The following is a 12,427-nucleotide window of genomic DNA, read 5'->3' as shown; positions in this document are numbered from 1 at the left end:
TCAATTTTGAATTCACTGCTTAGACTAAATTGGGTCAATGTGATCTATTATTTTTACTAAAAAATTATTTTTATAATGGAAATGGAATTTTTTCAGTATCACCCCTAAGATCCCTAAGACAGATGGATGGTGCGTGCACACACACACACACACACACACACAGTGGTTTGATAGGAGTCCTGATTGACTCCTTAGCAGTTTTGGGATCTTATAGCTGAAATATCAGGAAAAGCTAATATAGCAAATTTGATCAAGCATTTTGATTTGTCATTTTGGCTATTATTAACTGGCAGTCACTTACAGAAGAGATTTTAGAGTCATAGAAATCTGTACTTACAAAGGGCTTTCTTTATAGTTGACTTCAGTGTCTCATTTTACAGACATACCTTTCAGATGTCTTCTTCTTTTTTTTTTAAGTTTCTTTATTTTGAGAGAAATGGAGAGAGAGAGAGAGAGAGAGAGAGAGAGAGAACAGGGGAGGGGCAGAGAGAGAGAGGAAGACAGGGAGAGAATCCCAAGCAGGCTCTGCACTGTTAGTGCAGATCCTGATACAGGACTCAAACCCACAAACCATGAGATCATGACCTGAGCTGAAACCAAGAGTCGGATGCTTAACCGACTGAGCCACCCAGGGGCCCCTCTCAGATGTCTTTAGTTGGTTGACATTAATTATACTCTGTCTGTTGTTTATACCACACACTTCAATTTTTGGCTTTGTGTTTTAGTTATCCAATTTTTTGGCTCCTCCCCTACACTGTGAGCTTCTTGAAAGCAGGATCTCTCTTCATTTTTCTTGCATCTTCTTTTTACCTTTATCCTCTCCCAGTACCTGGCCTCTAGCCTTCCAGGCGGTGGCAGGGTGAAATGTTGGACCCAGCGCTGGTTTCTGCCTTTGATCCCAATGCCTTTTCATGCAAAATCACTCGCTGCTTTAGTTTGTTGGTATAAAAAAGTAGATAAAAGCCTTAAGAGTTTTGTTTGTAAAGAAATAATGCTAGCTAAAAAAATATTTTGCAAACACAAAAAAGTGCAGTATAGCTATTACCACTTCATTGGTGTATTCTCCAAAATTCTGAGATTTGTGTACTAATTTGCTAAGGCTGCCATACTAAAGCACCACAGACTGAGTGGCTCACCAACAGAAATCTATTTTCTCACAGTTCTGAAGGCTAAAAGTCCAGGATCAAGGTGCCAACAGATTTGATTTCTTCTGAGGGCCTCTCTCATTGGCTTGCAGATATATGTTCACCTTCTTGTGTGTCCTCGGGTAGTCTTTCCATAGTGCATGCTTACTTTCTGTGCCCTAATCTTCTCTTCTTATAAAGACATTGGATTAGTGCCCACTTCAATGACCTCATTTGGAACTTAATTACCTCTTTAAAGATCCTATTGTCCAAATACAGTCACATCCTAAGGTACTGGGGGTGTACACAATTCCGCACATAACGATTTGATTCACCTCTTCATTGATTTCTTTCTGTCTTTAGTTGCTACTGCAGGTACATTTCTTCCTTCCTTCCTTCCTTCCTTCCTTCCTTCCTTCCTTCCTTCCTAATGATTTTTTAAAATTTGAGTCAAGTTTGTTAACATACAATGTAGTATTGGTTTCAGAAGTAGAACCCAGTGATTCATCACCACCATAAAACACCCAGTGCTCATCCCAACAAGTGTCTTCCTTAATGCCCATTATCCATTTAGCCCAGTCCCCCACCCATCTCCCCTCCAGTAACCCTTAGTTTGTTCTCTGTATTTAAGTCTCTTATGGTTTGCCTCCCTCTTTGTTTTTATCTTATTTTTCCTTCCCTTCCCTTGTGTTCATCTGTTGTGTTTCTTAAATTCCACTGATGAATGGATAAAGAACATGTGGTATATATACACCATGGAATATTATTCAATGATCAAAAAGAACGAAACCTTGCCATTTGCAACAAAATGGGTGGAACTAGAGTGTCTTATGCTAACTGAAATATGTCAGTCAGAAAAAGACAAATATCATATGATTTCACTCATATGTGGAATTTAAGAAACACATCAGATACTTTTCAAGCACACATATTTTGCCCTGAAAAGGATTCACAAAGGTAGAAAAGATAGTAACAATTCCTAAACTCCTTTCTGATACAATGCTACAATGCTTTTATTTTAATAAATATTCTTTGCCTGTTCTATATTTTGTTCAAGATGTTGCTACAAATAACTCACAGTGAGGTATACTCCCACCTGAATTGAGATGTCTATTAGCTTACCATGTCAGGTTCACTTAGATTCTTTGGTGAACACAAAGTTGCCGTCCTTTTAACAGCCAAATTAACAGGATTCAGCTCTATCATTTGTGTTTATAGTGAATTTCTTTTGAATAGCTGAAGATTTTTTTTCTTTTATATTGAGAATAAGTGTATAGAAATATGTATATATAGTATTCATGGCACTTTTTTTCTTGGACATTGTTAACTACTCAGACCTCCAAATGAAGTGAAAATCTTTTACCTTGACAAAAATACAAGGTTATTATACTGCATTAAGAATAAAAAGAATAACATTTGATAAAGGAAACAGAGACTAGCAGAGCTCTGTGACTTTATACGATAGTGTGCGTTTTAACATCATGATTTTGATTGAAGACAAGCAGAAAAGTTTAAAGGTATATGTATTAATATTTATGTAATGTCTGAGGAAAAGCAAATACTGAGGAAAAAAACTAAGTTAAAAAGGACTCAAGAAAGGGGTTCACACCTTGAGAAACTCTCTCCTGTATTGTTATTTAAGAAATGTGGCCCAGTGAGAAGAACATAGACACTGAGTATAGATCTCTGGTTCTCAATGTCCATAGATTTGAGGTTAATTAATTTCTACCCACCAAGGTTGTCACAAAGATTTATATATATATATAATCTATGTGTATTAATTTCTACCCACCAAGGTTGTCACAAAGATTTAATATATATATATATATAATCTATTTGTAGTGTCTGACACAGAGTAGGCATTCATTAATTGGGTCTCTTTTTCCCACATTCATTTTCCACTTGCCTTATGTTACTAACTGGATAGTTACATGATATCAACATTTTACGGTTTCACATTTGGAAGAAAGATTCTCTAAGACTGTATTGCACAATTTTCTGTTCCATGTGCAGCTCAATTAATCTCAGATTAACTATAATTACTCCTCTAGCCCTTTTACTTCAGTAATTACTAAACTTATGACTGCTATAAACTGGCTTTCATATATTTCATGCTATTAGTGCAGAAAACTGTTCATTTACTTCAAATCAGGTGGATTTAAAAAGGTGAAAAACACTTTTCAGCATGAGTGAACTGAGAAGGATGGAGGGTGAACACTAATTTACTACCATGTTTGGAAGATTCAGGCATGTGCTGTGAACACACTGATGTCATTTACCAATCTCCTGGTGATGTGCACGAGCATGGGAGGTTCCTTTTTTTCTGTCTAGGTGCCCATCATCTTTGTGCTGTGAACACACTGATGCCATTTACCAATCTCCTGGTGATGTGCATGAGCATGGGAGGTTCCTTTTTTTCTGTCTAGGTGCCCATCATCTTTGTGCTGTGAACACACTGATGTCATTTACCAATCTCCTGGTGATGTGCACAAACATGGGAGGTTCCTTTTTTTCTGTCTAGGTGCCCATCATCTTGAAGTCATGCTCTGTTTGAGTTTCAGTTGTGCCTGAAGACATGAAATGCATTTCACGTAGAACTGTGTCCCCAAGTTCTCCCCAGGGAGCATGCACTTACGTGGCAGAATCATCAGAAAAATGCTAATGACTTCTTTTCTTATAAGATTATTAAAATCTTTTAGCTGAAGTTTTCACATGGTCTTTAAAAAATATCTGTGCTCCAATGGATGGAACCAACTTAGTCAAAATGATATTTCTGTGTTAGCAGAGCCATTATTGGGGGCTTGACTAGGTAATGGTTGCCATTTTATTAACTGATTTTTCAAATGGAAATGTGTTTCTGCAATATTTATTGTAGAATATTGTTAAAAATGCAAAAAATTAAGGGAAATATTACACATAAGCTTATCATCAGAGATAACCAGTTTCAAGATTTGGGGTGTGTTATATTTTCATCTTTTGTCCTTTGTACAAGTCTTATGTGACCAAAAGGGCATTTCTCTATCTGTTTCGAAAACGTGCTTTATTTTTTTACTCAATATATTACAAACGTTTTCTCATACTGTATAATGCTATTCTTTTTCAATATATGGCTGCATTGAATTCCTTTGTGTTTATTTCCCCAAAGCTTTCATTGTTGGACATTTGATCGCCAAGATTTTTCATTTTTATAAATAATGCTGTAATGCTCACACACAGTACAGTAGAGTGGTTAGGAGTGGGGCTTTCAAATATGCCCATCGATTACTCTTTGACCAAGGTACCTTTTCAAAACTTCCATTTCCTCAGCTTTAATGTGGATATAGTGATAGGACCCACCTCACAGGGCTGCGCTTAGACACTGGATATAAAGTCATAGGACAGTGCCTGCTTCATAATAAATGCTCAACAAATATTATATGTGATTTTTTTCTTCATTAGATACATTTTCATGCATCATCTTATTTCTAGAAATGGAGTTTCTGGATCAAAGTTCATAATCATTTAAAAATTTTTAATTCATATTAACAACTCTGAGACATATCTGGATAGAATTTGAGAAACTACCTGTATGTTAAATGCAGGTTATGTGCATGGGCAACTTCAGTTCATGATTCACGGTTTTGTTTTTTACTGGAAAAGGCAAGGGAATGCACATTTTTGTCTCTGAATTGAGGAGTTAGTCTGGTGCCGTCTAAATTGTTCGTGTAGGGTATAAAAATTTGGAAGTATTGCAAGGTCCTCTGAGATAGGAGAATTAGGTTTTTTCTGTAAGCTTATAAATCTTTATTGATTCCAACTGGTTATCTGAGGTATGCAAGTAAGGAGTTTGTGCAAATGAACACTAAATTTTAATTTTCCTACTTTTCTTCTGTTTAGCTGAGGACATCTGGGCCTGGCTTTTCTTATTGTAGCTAAGTTGAATATATGGTTTGGGTGTTTCTGTAGTGTGTAACAGAGCCTTTCCTTCAACTGAATCTGAAACTCTTCCAAAGTCAGAAAGAGAAAAAAAAAAAAACTAACCCTGAAAGAAATCACTTGTTTGACTGTAATAATCTACAGAAACTGGTTAAAGCATTAAACAAAAAATAAATGAATCAGATAGTTAGAACTAGTATGTCAGGAAAATAGACAGAACGTAAAATGCTTCTGGAATCTGTAGGATATTTTCTGGTACAAGGGGGTTTCTGAGTCATGGTTCATTTACAATGTCTGTTTCCTCACTCAGGGAAGGGTTTCTAATAGATTCAAGGAGACGCTAAGCTTTGCAAATGTCTTGCTTAAATAAAGGCAGCTCTGTGAGGGATAGATTTGTTCTGTTTATGGAGAAAACTTGCCAGTCATGTTTCACATTGTGTACCCTTCAGAAGAACAACCGTCTTCTTTCACATCATGGTGAAGATGGAGGTTTGTACAATCACGTCTTCGAGGTCTCTGATCACAAGGGTCATGAGCCGTGACTTTTTTAGACTAACTGGAGATTGACCGCCAACTTGTTCCGGAAGTCGTGGTAGACTTAGAGAATGTACCGCTAGTCAGATCAGAAAGACTTTGAAAGCCATCCTGAAGTTTTACTACCATAAAATCAGATGGAGGGTTTAGCTATGCCACTGAAAGGATGCTATTTTCAGCTCCTAAACCAGAGCATCATGGTCTTTGCATGGTAGGAATTTGAAGAAACCTCAGCAGTCTTGAAGATGCTTGTCTTAGTTTTCAAGATCAAAATAAGAAATTGAGCTCTTGAGCTAGTCCTACAGGAGGTGGTCTCCCAGAACAGTGAGTTTTTCTTTATTTCAATTGGAATAACTACGGTACTGTTGAGAAGATGATGAAATGTCATGGGCTTAATGGAAGCTTTAAGCATTTGACTATAAATTCTGGCAGAGGAAGGAAAGTACATTTTTTGGCTTGTTTGCATCTCAGACTAAATCTCTGGGACCATTGGAAACCAGGTAAATATCATCTGACTATGTCAGGGCCCATTTGTCTTCTACATATATCCCAGCTTGGTTTTGGGTTCAGGGTTAAATATTACCTCTCTGGTAATTAATGATGACTTAATTATTAAGCATAATGAGGATTCCATGTCAGAAAAGAAGTATTCAAAACTTAGGAGACATCTTGAGTGGGACTTAGGAGAACTGACTCTGTTTTTGCTTGGATGATACTAGTGAGCTTTGATAAGTCATGAGCTTCCTCATGGACCTCAGCTTCCTCATCTGATATGTGATGGAGTTATTTTGGTGACTCCCTCATGTTCTTGCTATTGCTAAAGTATCTTACTAGGAACAATGCTCAAAAATTCTCATTAATGTCAAAGATTTTTACAAAACAATCCCATCAAAGATAAATCTGAACGATTAGTTTCAATGATTTTTTTGTATAGTAATCTCGTTGTATTAGTCAGCTCCAGCTAGCTGCTGTAACAAAACACCACAGATCCAGGGGCTTTAAATAACAGACATTTACCACAGTTCTAGGAATTAGGAAGTTCAGGATCAGGATGCCAGCATTGCTATGTCCTGGTAAGAGCTCTTTCTGGCTTACAGATGACTGCCTTCTTGCTGTGCCCTCACGTGATGGAAGGAGAAAGAGCTCTGTGTCTCTTCTTTTTCTTGTAAGAGCACTAATACCATCAGAAGGGCATTACCCCCATAACCTTATCAAAACCTAATTACGTCCCGAAGGTCCCATCTCCAAATATTATCACATTGGGGGTTAGGACCTTCAGCATACATATTTGGGGGTGGGGCACAAACATTTTGTCCATAATACTCATCTTCCAAAACTGAGTGAGATTTCCCATTCACTGCTTCTAAATGTCTGCAAGGATTCCTAGGTAGTTCCCCCTTTACAGGATAATCAGAAAATTTGAAGTTGAGTAAGTATGGTTACAAGTGCTAAGGAAACATAAAAATTTTAATGGAGAGGAACTTTAGGCAGATGCTTTCTTTCCCTGAAACCTGAAGAGGTTGCTTGGCTCCTGGGAGGTGCATTTTTGTAATCTTTCTTCTTCTGTTGGTACCTGCATATGTGAAATCTTCCTGTAAGAAACTTTTGTCTTCTACAAATTAATTACGTTGTGACAATTCATAGTGTCCAGATTCATAGTGAGCCTTGCTGTTGACAGCATGGTCTACAGAGCAACAGTGTTAGAATCTTCTAGGAGCTTGTTAGAAATACAGAATCTCAGGTCCTACCCCCTCCTGGATCCACTGAATTGGAACTTGAATTTTTATAAGATCTCTGCACATTGCAGTTTAAGAAGTGCTGTTAAAGCATATAGATCAAAGACTCATGATCCCACCTTAGTTATCTCCTCTGCTCACGAGAGCACTCTTTAAACATGAAAATGATGATAATGGTTATAATTTATTGTGTACTTTCTCTGCATTGTGCCAAGCCTCTTATTTTCAAGCTCTACAACAAGATGGATGGTATTTTATTTTATACAAAAAGGTATAGAGAGCCAATGAGCTAAAGTAAATTGTCCAAGATTGTATGCTTGTGGATGATAGAGCTTGGATATAAAGTGAGGATTTCTGACTGTAAAGTCCATGCATTTTCACTGGGTCATATGGTTTAGGTTTTATTTAGTACACATTGATGTATTAGAAGGCCTGGGTAGTCAAAGCTTTGCTAAAAGTCAAATTTAATTTTTAGGGCAGAGGTTTTAGTGTCCTAAGCCTTAAAAATGAGAATATCTTTCTGTTTGGACTCGATCTTATGGAGTCAAATTTCTTACATAGAAGAATGTGATCTAGAATGTTAGGCAAAGGCTTTTGGGTTCTAGCTCAAGGAAAAGAAATGAGCAAGTTTGAATTTTTGCACTTATGAAAAGAAAATTTACTCTTTCTCTGTGGTTTGCTTTACTTTGGGAACAATATTGTGTTGCTGGCATAAATTCAGTTGAATATATATATATTCATTTGATTATATGAGGCACCATTTGGAAATGTAAATGATCATGACATTCATCCACATTCTATTATCAAAACACATCAGTTTTCTCTTCATTATTACTCTAATTCCTGATAAGTTCTAATATCACACTAAGCAACTTGGGCAACAAGTGAAGTAACAAAGAGATGTGAGTCTCAGCTATCACTCTTACTTTCAAACATAAAATTGGAAATATTTATTGGTATAAACAAGCCTTCTACTTGTAACTAAGAAAACATTTATTTTTTTAAATGGAAACCGATATAAAAGGCAAAATAAAATACTTATAATTTTTATATGTTCACACTACATAAAATATAATATCATGCGGCATAAATTTTCTTCCTTGTAAGATTGTCCAGGTTCTTTACAAAAAGTTAATTGCCTGGTTCTTTACTGCATGCTTATTCTTCCTAAGAAACCTAGATTCTTGCTTGGATTATTGTAGATAATCTGTGTTAGGGAAAAGAGAAGTTTAATCATATCCATCTAGTTAATGCTCAGATCCCCCTCTTATCCTCTGGAGAAGTTGTTAACTTAGAAATGCCTGAGAATTTCTGAGTCTGAGCAGTGACATCTTTCAACCTTAATTCAGAGAAGAATTGTAAACACAAAGAAGAAAGAAGCAAAGACTTTTTGTTTTTGAAATACATACTGTAATTGGTTGGTTTGTTAAACAGAAGAAAGGAACATTCTCACTGTTTAGCCTAGGCTTTATAAACAGGGCAGTGCAAGCAAGCAGCAAGAAGAAACTATGGGATCAAAGAAAAGCAAGAGAGAACATAGGACTTAAGGAGCAGAGAAGCAATCACAGCACCATGTAAAAAGCACTAAAAAGATGGCAAGAATTGGGCTTATCAACAAGGACCACTGACCAGCTGGTAGAGGAGATTGGCAATGGACTTAGGGGAAGAAAGCAGAAATTCTATCTATAAACAGCACAACAATCTGAAAATACATTGCAAGGCAAACAACTCCACATTCCTCAGTGATGTCCTAAAGCAGCTATGATCTAACATGTGCAATAATTGTGCTCACAGAAATGAGCGGGGAAGAAGATAATGCATTTTAAGAAGACAGTTCAGAGTGAATGATCAACACTTCAAAGCCATCAGAATCTAATAGTGTAGCCCTGAAGAATCTAGAAACCTTAGCCTGTTTCCTGACTGTGTCATGTAATATAACTCTTCTTGCTAAACCATGTACTGCCTCTCAGTCAGTTTTCTGAAACTCATTCCAGCAGGATCAGAGTTTGTCATGACTGCAGTGACTTCATGGGAGATGTAGTTACAAGAAAAATACTGTATTCCGCCATCATGGCCAAATCTGCCTACTATATTATTCCATGGGATGTTAAGATCTTTTATAAGAGATGAAAACATACCCTGCATAAAATCGTATTCAATGGAACATTTGAGAAATACTCTTTATTTTGGTTATCTTTAAGGTTCCTCTATATGTACCTATTTTGTTTCAAGTGCGTGTTCTTTTCCAACTAAAGCATCTTCATGTAGCTTTTTAGTGACAATCTTGTGTTAAAATGGTACGTTCTTAGGAATTACGTGCTTGGTTTGTAAGTTGCAAATTCTTCATTTTTGGGAGAAATTGGAGCTGAAAATGGAGTCACGTGGTGAGCCGATTCCTTGAAAGTGATTCATAGTTGAACCAAAGAAGGGGGGCTCTCTTCTCCATTTGCATTACCTATAATTGTTTCCTTGGAGCAAAATGCCTTGCCTTAGTCCTGCGGACCAGCATCTCATGAGGAAATGTGTTTGCTAGTCACTGAGTTGCTCAGACAGGAAGAAGCCACTGCCATGGTTTCTTTTATTTCTTCATTTTCAACATTTCCCCCATAATTCAAATTTCATATCCAAGGATTCTTAGAATTGGAAGGAGAATATCCAGCTTACTTACCATGAGAGGTTAAAGATGTAGCCATTGAGGATTTGTTGTACCGGCTAGAGCCAGTACCCAGGTCCCATGCTTCCCAGGCCTGGGCTCTTGCGAGGACATTATTTTCATTATGCCTGGGACGACGGTTGAACTTGCTTAAGAGTTGTTGATGGGTGGAGAGATCACAAACTTGAAAAATGGGAGGTTTGCATTTGATGCCTGCTATCGTTCTATCATTTTAGGCTCCAGTTGTTAAGAGAGGATCAAATGTGATGACTCTGTGGGTCACTTCTGATTCTTGGTTTTGTTGCCTTAAGCATATGTTGTTACTAAAAGAGAAGGGTTCAATTTGCACATACTGAAGGAAGAAACAGGTGGATTACAAGGATGTTTCTATTCCTGAGTTTAATGGGTGAGGTGCAAGGTGGCCTCTCTCTGGTTTAACGAACTCTTCTTGGTTCCTATGCTGACATTTTGAATTACTCACATTCACTTGGTGGTGCTTAAAGATAAAACCTCAAATCCTCACACCCGTCATCACGTATTGGCAACTTAAAACATGCGCCATCCATTCGCTTGTGCCTTTCTCCCCCTAATAAAATTGTTATCATTTTTTAAAGAGAAAATACCCTATACGTGGTTAGCTTTTGCTTTTGCTTATAAGAGGCAGGGTGAAAAACAAACACCAGAATTGGGAAGTGTTCACACGCAAACGAAAAACGCTCGTGACAGTTATCTAAACACCTGTTTAAGAAAGCCCATTTTCTTTTTCTTGCTTATGAATTGCCACAGGATTTCTTGATCTATTCTGCCATTGTCTCTTTTTACCTCCTTTAGAGAGCACAGGTGTCAATTGGCCTCCAGCAGCATTTCTGTCTTGCTTGACAAACCCAAGTTCCTGTTGGCCTCTCAGCCCCATTGGATTTCTGGTCTGCTTCCTGGAACCCATCACCTTTCATGCATTCCCTGCTGGGCTCAGGACCAGCCTTTCCCAGAGGTGTCTCTGGATTTCCTGTGGCTGCTACTGTTTTTATTATTTCATTGTAACTACCATACGTTTTCGTCAGGGTAACCTGATTTTATTTTTTTCTCTAAAACCATTTGAACAAAGCGTAGAGGTTTTAAAGTCACTGGTGTTTTCTTGACTGCAAATAAAACACAAAAATAAGTGTTGAATAGTAGATGGTATTTCTGCAGGTGAAATCCAATAGTTGCTGAACTGAACACTTGAAACTTTAAAAAAATGTTTATTTATTTTTGGAAGAGTGCAAGTGGGGGAGAGGCAGAGAGAGGGGGACAGAGGATCCAAAGTGGGCTCTGTGCTGACAGCACAGAGCCTGATGTGGGGCTTGAACTCACAAACTGCGAGATCATGACCTGAGCCAAAGTCGGAAGCTCAACTGACTGAGCCACCCAGGTGCCCCCCAACAACTGAAACTTTTTAAAGAGAAAATCTCTGACCTGCCCTGAGTTGAGAGGTTGTTCCAGTCCTGGGGAAAGCCACAAACCAAGATTAGTGACATTCCTGTATATTTCCGTTACATCACATTGTTGAGATCATAATGTTCCTCAAGTTCCTGTTGCTAAACTCAAACTTTTCTTTTTTTGCCTTTCTTTTAAAAGTCAAACATTATCATAATTAATATTTAAAATGGGGTTTTGACTGGGAATCGATGAGACATTTTGGCATTTGCCTTCATTTTCCTTGGAAGACGTTTATTTTCCTTGTCAGCTGCAGGGCAAAAAACGTGCTGTGAAAACTGATAGCCCCCCCGCCGTCAGGAGCATTTGTCTGGTATGATTCTGATGGCATACCCATGGTATCGCCAAAGGAGTGTCACAGAAGCTAAGTGAGAAACACAGGCAACAGCATCTTCTTTTGTGGAAAACAGCATGGGTCTTCAAGAGTGAGATCACTGTCACAAAAATAGCCCAAAGAAATTCTTTAGCACAAATATTTCCAGAAGCTATGGAGGGCACATCTGACCTTGCAACTTCTGGGTACTATAGTACTTCAGCAGAGGGCATCCTTCTTGTGTTAGAAATGCCACCTACAGCGACAATGTGTAATTTGGAACAGTGGAGCCCTGTCACAGTGTTGATGTCAGGGAACCAGGCACACACCTCCTCCTTCATCATGTAGTCAAGGAGGGAAATTCACAGTGCAATGCTGTGGGTTTTAACTTGCCCACTGAGTCTGTGATAAAGGGATTCTCTTCACAGAAGGATTTTTCTATAGTCTACACTATCAAATAGGGAGAATTGGAAGAAAGTCCTTTTTATAAACACTTCTGCTTGAGGTTAGTTTGGGATCTGGATTCTTTTGGAGAACAATACCTTTCTTTTTGGTTTTATGATCATCTTTTTTCTTAGTGCTTAGAAAGAAAAGAGCTTTGCCAAACTTTTTTTTTTCTTCTGGCATCAGTGTCTTCTGGAAAATGAAAATGGAAATGGCCCAATTTCTCTTACTA

The sequence above is a fragment of the Lynx rufus genome, unplaced genomic scaffold (assembly GCF_022079265.1).
Source record: "Lynx rufus isolate CCGP_SWC_20201006 ecotype Redwood Valley unplaced genomic scaffold, mLynRuf1.p SCAF_5, whole genome shotgun sequence".
Taxonomy (NCBI): Eukaryota; Metazoa; Chordata; class Mammalia; order Carnivora; family Felidae; genus Lynx; species Lynx rufus.
The sequence above is the reverse complement of the archived record's forward strand: the minus strand, read 5'-3'. Positions refer to the sequence as shown.